Raw genomic sequence first — 12,113 nt, forward strand, 5'->3', positions numbered from 1 at the left:
CTCTAGCGTATTCTTGAGATGACAAAAGAGCACTTTATAGGGTGGGGGCAATTTTGAAGATTTAGAAATTGTACATAACAGTTGTCAGAGAGCCCTGAGAACTATTAAAGTTGAGGAAGGACTTTTGAACTTGGAGATTTAAGTGGCCTAAATTGAATCTTAATTCCCTTCCGCTAGAGCAAGACAGTGCCCTCCAAGGTGGGTGGTGGTTCTCGGTAATGAGACAGTAAGGTAAACTGACCGCTCCTTTCAGAAAAACATCCTGTTTTGGTTTTTAGCTGCCCCAGGCAGTGGCAAAGCTCAAGTGGGTAAATTTGTTTCTGAGGGTATTTAATTTAAAAGTTCATTCTCATTTGGCTTTGAACACACACACACACACACACACACACACACACACACACACACACACACAACTTTCTTTCCGTGCGTACAGAGTGATGAAGGGAAAGAGAGAGCTAACAGATGGTTAAGCTCTGTCAGCATAGATTTAGCCACTTCTGACTGGCAGGTTTTTGAGTAGTGGCATTTTTCAGCTTCTGAGGTGGGATAATTTGGCCCTTTGGCAGAGCAGAGCTGGCTGGTGGACGTAGCCTAAACACCATTAAGTGATTCTCTGATGTAAGAGGAATTTCCCTTGGGTCCCTACACCACGGAAACGATATTTTATGGTTCTACAGTACCTTAATGCCTTCCACAGATGGGGAGGCTCTTGCATTAGTGAACAGTTTAAGTCTGCATATAGCTTTGCCCTCAGTTTTTTTTTTTTTTTTTTTTTTTTTTTTTCATGTTCACTGTGCAGGGCCTGTTGGCTCACCCTTACCAACACAGGTAAGATCTCACTGAGGAGGTCTAAATTGTAAGCCATTGCATATTTGCTTACAGTGAGTGCATTTATGCTTTCAACAAAAAGCCTATTTTAAACTATTTAGGTAGCTTTTTGCAATGTTTGTGATAGTAACTAAATTTTCCCTTAAAAGAAAGCCCATGGCTCCGTTATTGTGATTTTTCAGAACAGGGCAAAATTGCCAGGGATCTTTCCCACTCTGCCAGAGATTTTTTTTAATGACATATGGCCCCCTCTCCTTTGATAAACTATACTTGACAGATGGCACTTTAGCCCCGACACGAAGGTTCCCATCACCAGCAGGCTCACCACACTTGGGTTACCAGGCCCACATTTAACACCACCAGGCAGGTCTGAGAGAACTTTGGGGATACAAAAACCGTATTAAAAAATAGAGGCATTTTTCGTTGCACTGGTTAAATGCCTACTGGGGAGTGTGTGCTTTCTCTGTATCAAGGGTTGACTTTATTTTCCTGTTTTCTTTAGTTTAGGAGAGACTGACTGTATTATGACTTAGAAACACAGACTTATATCTGTCCCTTAGCTGGCTGTACAGAAATTTTCTTTAGTTTTATATCAAGGTGTAAGTCTGTCGTTGAAAAGTAATAACGGTACCACCTTAACTGCTTGCTACTTCTTACACATTATTTGAAGCTCCGCTTGTTTCAAAGTCTGTGAGCCTTAAAATGGTTTAACTCTTCAGTCCTCACAGTTGCTTTGGTAGAGTATCGGGATCACTGCATCACAGAAAAGAGAAGCGTCAGCTGCTGGAAAGCCCTGTGCATTGACGAGGTCAACCTCAAACAGATGAGCAGGACTCGCGTGATAAAATGCTTATGGAGCATAGCATTCCCAGCTTGTCATTGGCACGAAGCCTTTCTCTTCTTTCTAATGTATTTAGTGTGTGTGCGTGCGCGCATGCGCGCGCACACACACACAGACACACATGCACGCGCACACACATACGCATGCACGCACACACACACATGCATACACACGCATGCATGCACACACGCACGCGTACACACACACACACACAGATCCTTTATTTTTGTATTTTTTATTTTTCATAAAGCAGTTAAAGTGGTACCATTATTACTTTTCAATGACAGACCTACACCTTGACATAAAACTAAAGAAAATTTCTGTACAGCCAGCTAAGGGACAGATCTAAGTCTGTGTTTCTAAACCAAAATACAGTCAGTCTCCCCCAAACTAATCAAAATAGAAGGGAAGGGCACTTCATACTCATCAAAGTAAACATTACTAAAGCTGAAATCAGATTGAACCCAAACATTAATAGTGGAAGACTTCACCACCCTACTCTCACCATTAGATAGACCTCATGGCTGAAACTAAACAGAGAAACAACAAAACCAATAGACATCATGAATCAAATGGACCTAGCTCACATATACAGAACTTTTCACCCAAACACAAAAGAATTCGCCTTCTTCTTAGCCCCTCACAGAACCTTCTCCAAACTCCACATACTTGGTCATAAAGTAGACCTCAACAGATACAAAAAGATCAAAATAATCTCTTGCATTTGATCAGACCAGCATGGATTAAAGCTGGATCTCAATAACAGCAGAAACAACAGAAAGCCTACAAGCTCAAAACATTAAAAACTTCCTAGAATTCAATGAAACTGATGGCACAACATACCCAAATTTATGGGACACAATGAAAACAGTGTTAAGAGGAAAGCTCATAGCACCAAGTGCCTTTGTAAAGAAAATGGAGAGATCCCATGCTAGCAACTTAACAATACACCTGAAAGCTCTAGAACAAAAAGAAGCAAACTCACCAAAGAGGAGTAGATGGCTGGAAATCATCAAACTCAGAGCTGAAATCAATAAATTATAAGCAAAGAGAAGAATTCAAAGAATCACCAAAACCAAGAGCTGGTTCTTTGAGAAAATCAACAAGATAGACAAACCGTTAGTCAAACCAACTAAAAGGCAAATGGAGAGTATTCAAATCAGCAAAATTAGAAATGAAAAGGGAGACATGATAACAGACACTGAGGAAATACAAAGAATCAAAAGCCTATACACTACAAAATTTGAAAACCTAAACAAAATAGACAATTTTCTTGATAGACACCAACTACCAAATTTGAATCAAGACGAGGTAAGCAAATTAAATAGTCCTATATCTCCTAAGGAAATTGAAGCAGTCATCAAAAGTCTCCAGAAAAAAAAAAAAAAAAAGGCCCAAGGCAGAACTCCACCAGACTTTCAAAGAGGAGCCAATTCTCTTTAAACTATTCCACAAAATAGAAACAGAAGGAACATTACCAAACTTATTCTATGAGGCCACAGTCACCTTGATTCCTAAATTATGGAAAGACTTTACAAAGTAAGAGAATTTCACACCAATTTCTCTTATGAACATTGATGTGAAACATACTCAAAATACAAACCAAATCAAAGAACACATCAAAAATATCATTCAGCATGACCAAGTAGGCTTCATCCCAGGCATGTTGTGGTGGGTCAATATACAGAAATCCATCAATGTAACCCATCATATAAGCAAACTGAAGGAAAAGGACCACATGATCATCTCCTTAGATGCTGAAAAAGCATTTGACAAAATCCAACACCCATTCATGTTAAAAGTCTTGGAGAGCGAAGGGATTCAAGGCACATACCTCAACATAAAAAAAGCAATACACAGCAAGCCTGTAGCCAATATCACTTAGGCTTTATAATAATAATATTTAAAAGAAAACCCTAACAGCACATCAAAATTTACCAGACTCAAACTCTACACAACTCAGAAACATCTATACAATTAGAATTGTCATTAAGAGTAAAGGCTGTGAAACTTCATGCTAAATGTTATAATTTATTATCAAATATATTTTATGCACTTATCTACCATGAAACCAAAAATCTAATGGCAAAATTACAATTAAAAAAACAATTGGTTTTATATTGCCTTTCATAGCAACTTTTACCTGCAATCAGTCCTTCCTCATGCCCTTATATTCGACATTTCTTGTTCCCTTTTCCACATGTTATACTATATCAGCATGCACTTTTGTTACTTTGTAAAACAATGCTGTATAAAATATTGTTCTATGTCTTTATTCCTTCTTACTTTATTCTTCAACTTCCTTGTCTTTTCTTGTCTGCTTACCTAATCTTTCTTTTTCATAAAACTATAGCTCAGAATGGAATCACTTTTCAGCTCCTTATCACAAACAATGTTCATATTTCAAAGTGGGGGATGCTGACCCACAACTTAAGCTTTTCTTTTTATGATGTAATAAATCATTGTGTGTTATAAATAAGTGTAAATAGTCATTAATTTCTGACACTGAATTAAAATGAAGTCCTTTAGGATACAAGAAAGCAAACCAACAAAACAAAAGTCCACACATGCTAGCTTTTTAGAATGCTAATTCCGCACTCATATATAAAACTTGAGCTTATATTAATCACAGTTTATTACTTATTTTATGCATTCCTCACAATGCTTTGTTGATTTAAGTTTCCTAAAGGATATTTACAATCTGATAGACTTTGGAGATCATTTTTTCTCATACTTAAGGTGAATAGTTAACTTTTCATTGTTTCTTCACCCACAAAAATCTCCAAAGAGGAAGACTGGGAGAAGATAGTTGTGAGTGTTTCAGAGTTTTTAAAGCATCACAAGTGGTGTTGGAGTGGAGGACCTTCAAGGGATGGCGGGTCGTGCAAATAAGAGAGCAACTTGTGGGACTCAGCTTTCTCCTTCCACCATGTGGGGTTCTGAAGGTCAAACTCAGGACCTCATGCTTGGCAGAGGTGCTTTTTCTCACAACACCTGATTTGATTTGACCCTGATTTGGATTTTTTTTTAAAGTTCTGGAATTAGTTAAGTGTTTTAAAGACTAAATGGGCCCTACTGTTTTCAGAATTCATTGATAAGTATTTCCTTAAAAAAATTATTTTCTCTCTCCTCTCTACCGATTTGGTTTTTTCAGTAGATGATGATGACTTTTTGCTGTGTAACAGGTTCTCTTTTAAGCACAAAGGCAATGCAAGGAGCCATTACAAGCTATAACAAAATATCATGTAGACGCTCTGCAGTCTTTTCTCAGAATACAGTTCTAGGCCTGATCTTTCCACACTTACTTTAAGAACATGAGTGATCAAATGTACTGTGCAGCCCTGTGACTTTGAAACTATAATATCACACCTCAAGAACTTAGTGTCTTCATTTACAAAAAGTTGACTTTGGGCGCAACTGATGTGCCTTAGCCACCTAGACTGTAGAGAAACAATATTCTGGGTATACATTTTCTTCTTATTCAACTATAGAAGGTTTTCTCAGGTTACTTTGGTCAGTCTATCTTTCCTCCTGTGTTTCTAGTGCCCACAAAAGAAGTTTCAGATATTTAGACACTTGATAAAACAAAACAAAACAAACAAACAAACAAAAAACCAAATCTAGGTGGTTCTTTGGTTAGCTCATGTTACAAAACATCCTGATAATTGTACAGTAGTGTGTGATGTGGCATATTATATTTATAATACATGATGAACTTAGTTTAACTTATAAAAATATCACTTTATTAAACACAGACTTAATTTTCAGGGGAAAAGGTAAAAAGAAAATTGAATCTGGGTGTAAACTGATTGTGTGTAATTAACTCAATTATAAAAAACTTTCAAGCATAACCCTTTATAATTTTTAAGTGCATTGACTTCTTACTACATGTGCATAACTATTTGAGGATAGGAGAGTGTTAGATTATAAGGAAACAAACTGTGTCATGCTCCAACATTGTAGATAGTTTTGGGTGATTCTTCAGGCAACAAACTGGCTCTGTCATCTTTTCATTTGGGAAGCTGCCAACCTGCACTCCCGGCATACTCAGGTAATTAACTTTATTCTTTCTCAAGTCTCTGATGGGGTTGAAGACCAGATAGTTTAGTTTTACAATTAAGCTTAACTGTTCAGGGGTTAATGTGTTTTTAGGTGTCTATTGATGTTTTAGGCTGATAATGATGAGATATGATAGATACTGATTTACATTCAGAGTTTTAGACACACACCAAGATAGGAAAGATGGTTTTTTTTTTTAAGGCTGCCAAAACACTATGAATGTAGCTTTTATATAATTCCTGATTATTTTGTGGATCTTCTTGCTATAGGTAGTTTATTGTATATATGTGTAATGATATAAATGTATATGTAAAAATATTTAATAGAAAATTGTAAAAAATATGTTAAAAAAGAAAAGAAAAGAAGAAACAAACTATGTAATCCTAGGAAATGACAAAAATAATATAGAACCAAATATGATCTTCAAATACTTTTGAAATGGAAATTTAAATGAAAAGAATAACTTTCATTCATTTTGAGCCCAAATGCATACACATGAACCTAAATACAGCAACATTTACATATATAATTTCTTGAAGATATATATAAAAATCTGGCATTTAAAATGTTTACATCCATGAAAGAATAGTGTATTTATGATTGCCTTTAGAAAATTTATTCAAAATATTACCACTAGCCTTATTAAAATAAGTTCTAGTGGTATTTTGCTTTTTATGCTGTCTTCCTGAGAGCATTTATTTCAGGTATTTATTCATGCTCCCTGTTTTCTTTCTGAAGGCTCTAGGTCTATCCGTCTTATTAAGTGCATGACTTACCTTTGTAGTTAACACTTCTCCCGGGAATATCTACTTTGCTTTTGACATTCCCCATACATCTTCATGGTATGGTGTCTGTGGAGGGCATTGGCATAATATATTGTGGCTAGGGACAATTTTAAAAAGAAAGAAGACAAACAGAATTTAAACCATAATTATAATATCTTCTGTTTTTATAAAACAGTGGTTTTTTTCCTTCTAGAATCCAGTGTCGGTTGAGGTTTTCAGAAATATTGACTCTTTCTTGTGTATCTAGCTACATTCAGTTCAGAAATACTTGAACTTTTATTGTGCAAAGAATTAGTTTACTAAAACAAAAGTCCAGAAAAACATCAGAAATGGTTGTGCTTACCAAGGCAGATGTGAGATAAGCCATCTGCAGAAAATTGTTTCATAACATCTTTGCTATTTGTTAGGTGACTTTCAGTAGAACAGAAATGTGGACTTTGAATTAAAATTTATATTTAGAACATAGTTGTCCTTGTTTTGCCTGTAACATAAGATCAAGAATGTAGAAAAATATAATCATGGATCAAATAACTTTTTTTCTTGAGCTGCTAGATTGCATCTGATTTTGCAAGTCTAGTGTTTCATGTATCTATATGCCTCCACTTTTAGAGTTAAAGATGAGGAGCAGATGGACACCATCTGTATCTGTCATTAATGAACCAATGCGCTTCTACAATGGGCCATGAAACAAGAAGTCAGAAAGATAAATCAGAAGGTTTCACAATGCTGTGCAGAAAATGGACCCTTTCTATCAGATTCCAGTGTTAAGGACATGGCTTAAAAGTAGAACCAGTTGTCTAACTGTGCACTGTCACAAATTGTAACCAGCAAATACCTTAAGGAAGTAAAAAAGGAATTAATCGACAATATAATTTGATATTTTGCTGACATGGAGACTTTTAAAAAATATAGAGCAATTTGTAACTATAATAGGTGAGTTTATTCTGAGGCAGTTGTCAAAGAGTAATCGTATTGAGAGTTTCTGTAGTGGAATCCAGTAGGAAAGAAGAGTCATAAAGAACCTTGAGAGATATATTTAACTATTACCTGAATCTGTCCTTCCTTATCACCAAAACATACTTTATTTTTTTCTTCATATTATATTGTACCCACGAGTACATTTTATATCCCCTGAATGCCACACCACACCTAAGCACCCTCCTCTACACACAATAGAATATAATTCCTATGTGCAGGAGAGTAGGCTGGGTTTTTTTTTTCCTTTCTGAGATTGTATGACATGACTTAATATTATACCTTCCGACTCCATACCTGCCAGCTTTGTGATGCTTTTTAAATTTAGAGCTGAATAGTATACCATTATAAATATGCACCAGAATTTCATTATCCATTCCTTTGATGATGGACATATTAAGTTGGCTTCATTTCCCTGCTGTTGTGAAAAAGGCAGCAGGAACTATGGCACTGTAAATAACTCTGTGTTAGGGTGTGGAATTGATGGGTGTCTGTCCAGGTGTGAAATAGATGGGTCATAATGTAATTCAAATATTAAGTTTTTGAGGATTCTTCAAACCGATTTCCAAATGGCTCTATTTGTAACTCATCTGGCCGTGGATAAAGTTTCTTTTTCTCCACATCTTCTCAACATTTGTTGTCGGATTTCTTTATGATGGCCTCTCTGACTCAGGTGAGGTGTTTTGTCTTTTAACAAATATATAAGTAAAGAAGAACGGAATACTTTTAAAACTATAGATATACCTTGGTATGGGGCTCATCCCGAAATCCTGGCACTTGAAGGCCAAGGAAGAAGTATCATTGTAAATTCAAGGCCAGCTCAGACTTTATACAGCTGTCAACTAAAACACCATCTTTGAAGTAGGTTTTGAAATATATTTATATGATCTGGAAAAAAAAAGTCAGAGGATGGCTTTTTAAATAAAAAGTGCTGTCAGTGGAGTTTTGTTGCATGTCCTTTAAATTTTTACTCAAAAATACAACTGAACACCGAATTAATGAAAATTTAAGAAAATGTTCAATAACAGTCCTCAAGCCTACATTGCTTCATTGTGAAAAGGTTCCAACTGCAAGGTGAAGTCTTTACCTGTGGTCCTGATCCTAAGTAGAATGAGATGACATTTGGCTTGAATTAAAAGACTGAAATATTTTGACTTAGATCGAAAGGCAATAGAAAAAGCCTTAAAACATTAAACCTGAAAATGGACTGATTTCCCATTGTTTTAGAAGTACAGCTGTGTAGGCAATGCAAAGCAGACAGAGACGCTGAAGGTTGTCGATGCGCAGCTGCACAGAATGCTTCAAGAAGTTGAAACGATCATTTGGACACAAGTACGGGAGAACTCAAGTAAAACTGGTGGTTTCTCTCTTCTTTCTAATTTTCCACAGAAAGCCAAAATAGGAACATGTAAAGACTTCAAACTCATATCAATTTAAAAGACAAATATTGATAAAATATCAGCACGCTTGAAAGTCCTAAGTGAAGTTTTTACCATGTTTACAATAAAAAAATTTGAATGAACTGGGTTTAGAAAATCATGAGAATTGTAATTTTTGAAAACTTATACAGAAGAGTAAGCTATATCATTTAAGGCTTTCTTTGTCAAATAAATACAAATTATGAGTAATCACTGTGGTTTACTTAGGATTTATATTGGCTTTTCACTCACTTTTATGTTATACTTTCCCTTAAAAGTCAAATATTTGATGAATTATTTTATTTATATATTTATTATTATTTATGTGCATGTGTGTGTGCCATGTGAATTCTGGAGACCAAACCCTGCTCCTCTTCAAGAACGCCAGGGGTCTTAACTAATGAGCAACGTCACAGTTGCACTATGAGCGACATAGTTTGGAATTTACTTGCTTTTCTTCAAATCTTTGAAGTACTGTTGCTCAAATTTTATGGTTCTAATATTGACCTTTGAAATAAATAAAACACTATACAAAAGCATGTGGCATGCTCATGGGGGAAAGTGTCATGTAAAGGAAAAAAAACCAGACAAAAGCACATTTTTCCTACCGAGTCAATATTGACAGTGATTATAAGCCGATACTGGACATCGTGTGGCTTATGTCTTCCACATTGGTGTTATGTCATTTAAAAACAGCGTATCTCTTAAGAAAAATATCAACCCAACAAAAGTGGAAAGGGATGAGCAATAGAAAGATGTTCGATGTCTGCGAACAAGGTGGAGCTGTGAGGGGATGGTCACACTTCATAGTGCTTGATTAAGCTCCCGAACTTCACGACAAAACAGAACTCATCCTTTACTGCAGTGTCTGTGAACCGGGCGATGGCAATGCCAGATGGCATAGGAGAACACAGGCCTGTGCAGTACTCTCCAACATGGAATCTTTGCCTCCCACGAGGCTGTAGTGTTTATATTATTCCAGGAAGGGAAAATGTGCAAGCCTTGTGTCGTCCTGAACACCCAGACATCAGTTGGGGTTAGTCTAACGTAGTGGGGGTTACCTAGAAAAGTCTCTTTCCACAAGTCACAGCCAGTCAGGTGAATGAACTTTAAAGTCGAGTCATTAGGGTGAAAAAAATCTCATGAGAAAACAGTTTGTTTACATATTACATATATATATTATTATATATATTATATATGTAATATAATATATATTAAATAGAAAATATATGGCAAATACCATCACTTTATTATTAAGAACAGCAACTGCTCTCAGACCCCTGAAATACCAGTGTTATTTATCTGTTCAGTTTTACTAGGCTCAGAAGTGTGTGTTTGTGTGTTGGTAGTCACTGGAGCTGGGAAAACTCTTATCTACAGCCCTAGTCACACCCAACCCAACCTTCAGACAAGAGCTGTAATAATAAAATAGCACATTTGTTACTAGATCCCTGGGCATGCTGGTGGTGGTGGGGTATGGTTCTGGGTGCTGTCCTTTCGCCTTTATCATGACCCACCCCTAGCTATGAGTCTTATCCCTATGGCCTGTTTTACAGAAGATGCAAAGGAAGAAACCGGGCCTAGAAATATTTTCTTGTTTGCCCAACATCATTTAGCCATCAAAGAAGGAAACATCCAGGTTTATGTTTCTATACCACCTTGCCATTCAGATAGAGAGAATTTTTGTTTGTTTGTTTACTTGCTTGCTTAGGTTCCTGTTATAAAACACCCTGAAAAAAATCGACTTATGGGAGGAAGGGCTTATTTTAGCTCACAGTTCCAGGTTGTAGTCCATTATCACGGGGAAGTCAATGGAAGGAGAACTTAAAGCAGCTCGTCAAACAATATCTACAGGTAAGAGAAGAGACAAATGAGTGTAGACACTCTTGTGGTTATTTCACTTTCTTTATTCTTATAATTTTCAATATTGCTGCCTACGGAATGCTGCCGACCAGAGTACATGTGCCTTCTCACATCAATCAATGTAAAAAAAGATAATCCTTTAAAGTTGTTTCCACAGGCCAATCTGATCTAGACAATCATTCATTGATTATCTCGTCTCAGGTAATTCTAGATTGTGTCAGATTAACAATTAAAACTATCATATATATGGTGTCATGTATATGTCATGTATATGTCATGTATATGTCATGTATATGTCATGTATATGTCATGTATATGTCATGTATATGTCATGTATATGTCACGTATATGTCATGTATATGTCACGTATATGTCATGTATATGTCACGTATATGTCATGTATATGTCATGTATATGTCACGTATATGTCACGTATATGTCATGTATATGTCATGTATATGTCATGTATATGTCATGTATATGTCATGTATATGATATATGAACACACACACACACACGTATATTCAGTTTTATGAACATTAACTGTAATTCTGATTGTATCCCAAAACTAATCCTGTCTGAAGTTCTTGAAAACCTGCCTATTACCTAAGAAGCAATTTTCCTTTGGATTTCTACTCACCAGACCTTGAGTGCTTGGGTCCTCTTAACCAGAGTTCAGGGTAGCTGTCTTCTATCATAGCCCAATGTTACAGCAGACACTGTGGCAGGATGCTGCAGAAGACTAAGTTCTGGCATGTGACCTGTGTTACGTGGAGTTCCTCCCTTTTCAACACAACCACTTACATTCTATAATGTCTCACAGGAGAGTCTAATTGAGTTAATACAAACAGATCGTCCGAGTGGTGCCTACTGTCTTATTTATTGCTTGTAGCCATTACATACAGGAGATGAGGGTACTGTCCTGAGTGACATCTGGATGGAATCTGTGACCTCCTTTGAAGCATTATATTATTTTTCCCAAAGGTTCTAAGATCATTTTCACAAACCCTTGCATGTCTCTATTGGTTATTTCGTATCGCAAGTTGTATTGGAAGTTGAGACTGGGCAGATGGTTCCACGGGTAAGAGCGTTTGTTAGTTGGGTAGAGGACCTTGGTTCAGTAACCAGCACCCACATGGAAGCTCACAACCCAAATTCCAGGCGATCTGACTCCTCTTCTGACCTCTTTGTTTTTATAGGGCATTGCAGTACTATATAATATATATATATGTAAAACACACATACAATATATATATATGCAGGTAAAACACTTACACATACAATAAAAATAAGTCTGAAAAAAATTTAAATGTTGAGGCTACGACTCACACACCTATATGATAC

Source organism: Acomys russatus, chromosome 30, assembly GCF_903995435.1.
Source record: "Acomys russatus chromosome 30, mAcoRus1.1, whole genome shotgun sequence".
NCBI classification, from domain to species: domain Eukaryota; kingdom Metazoa; phylum Chordata; class Mammalia; order Rodentia; family Muridae; genus Acomys; species Acomys russatus.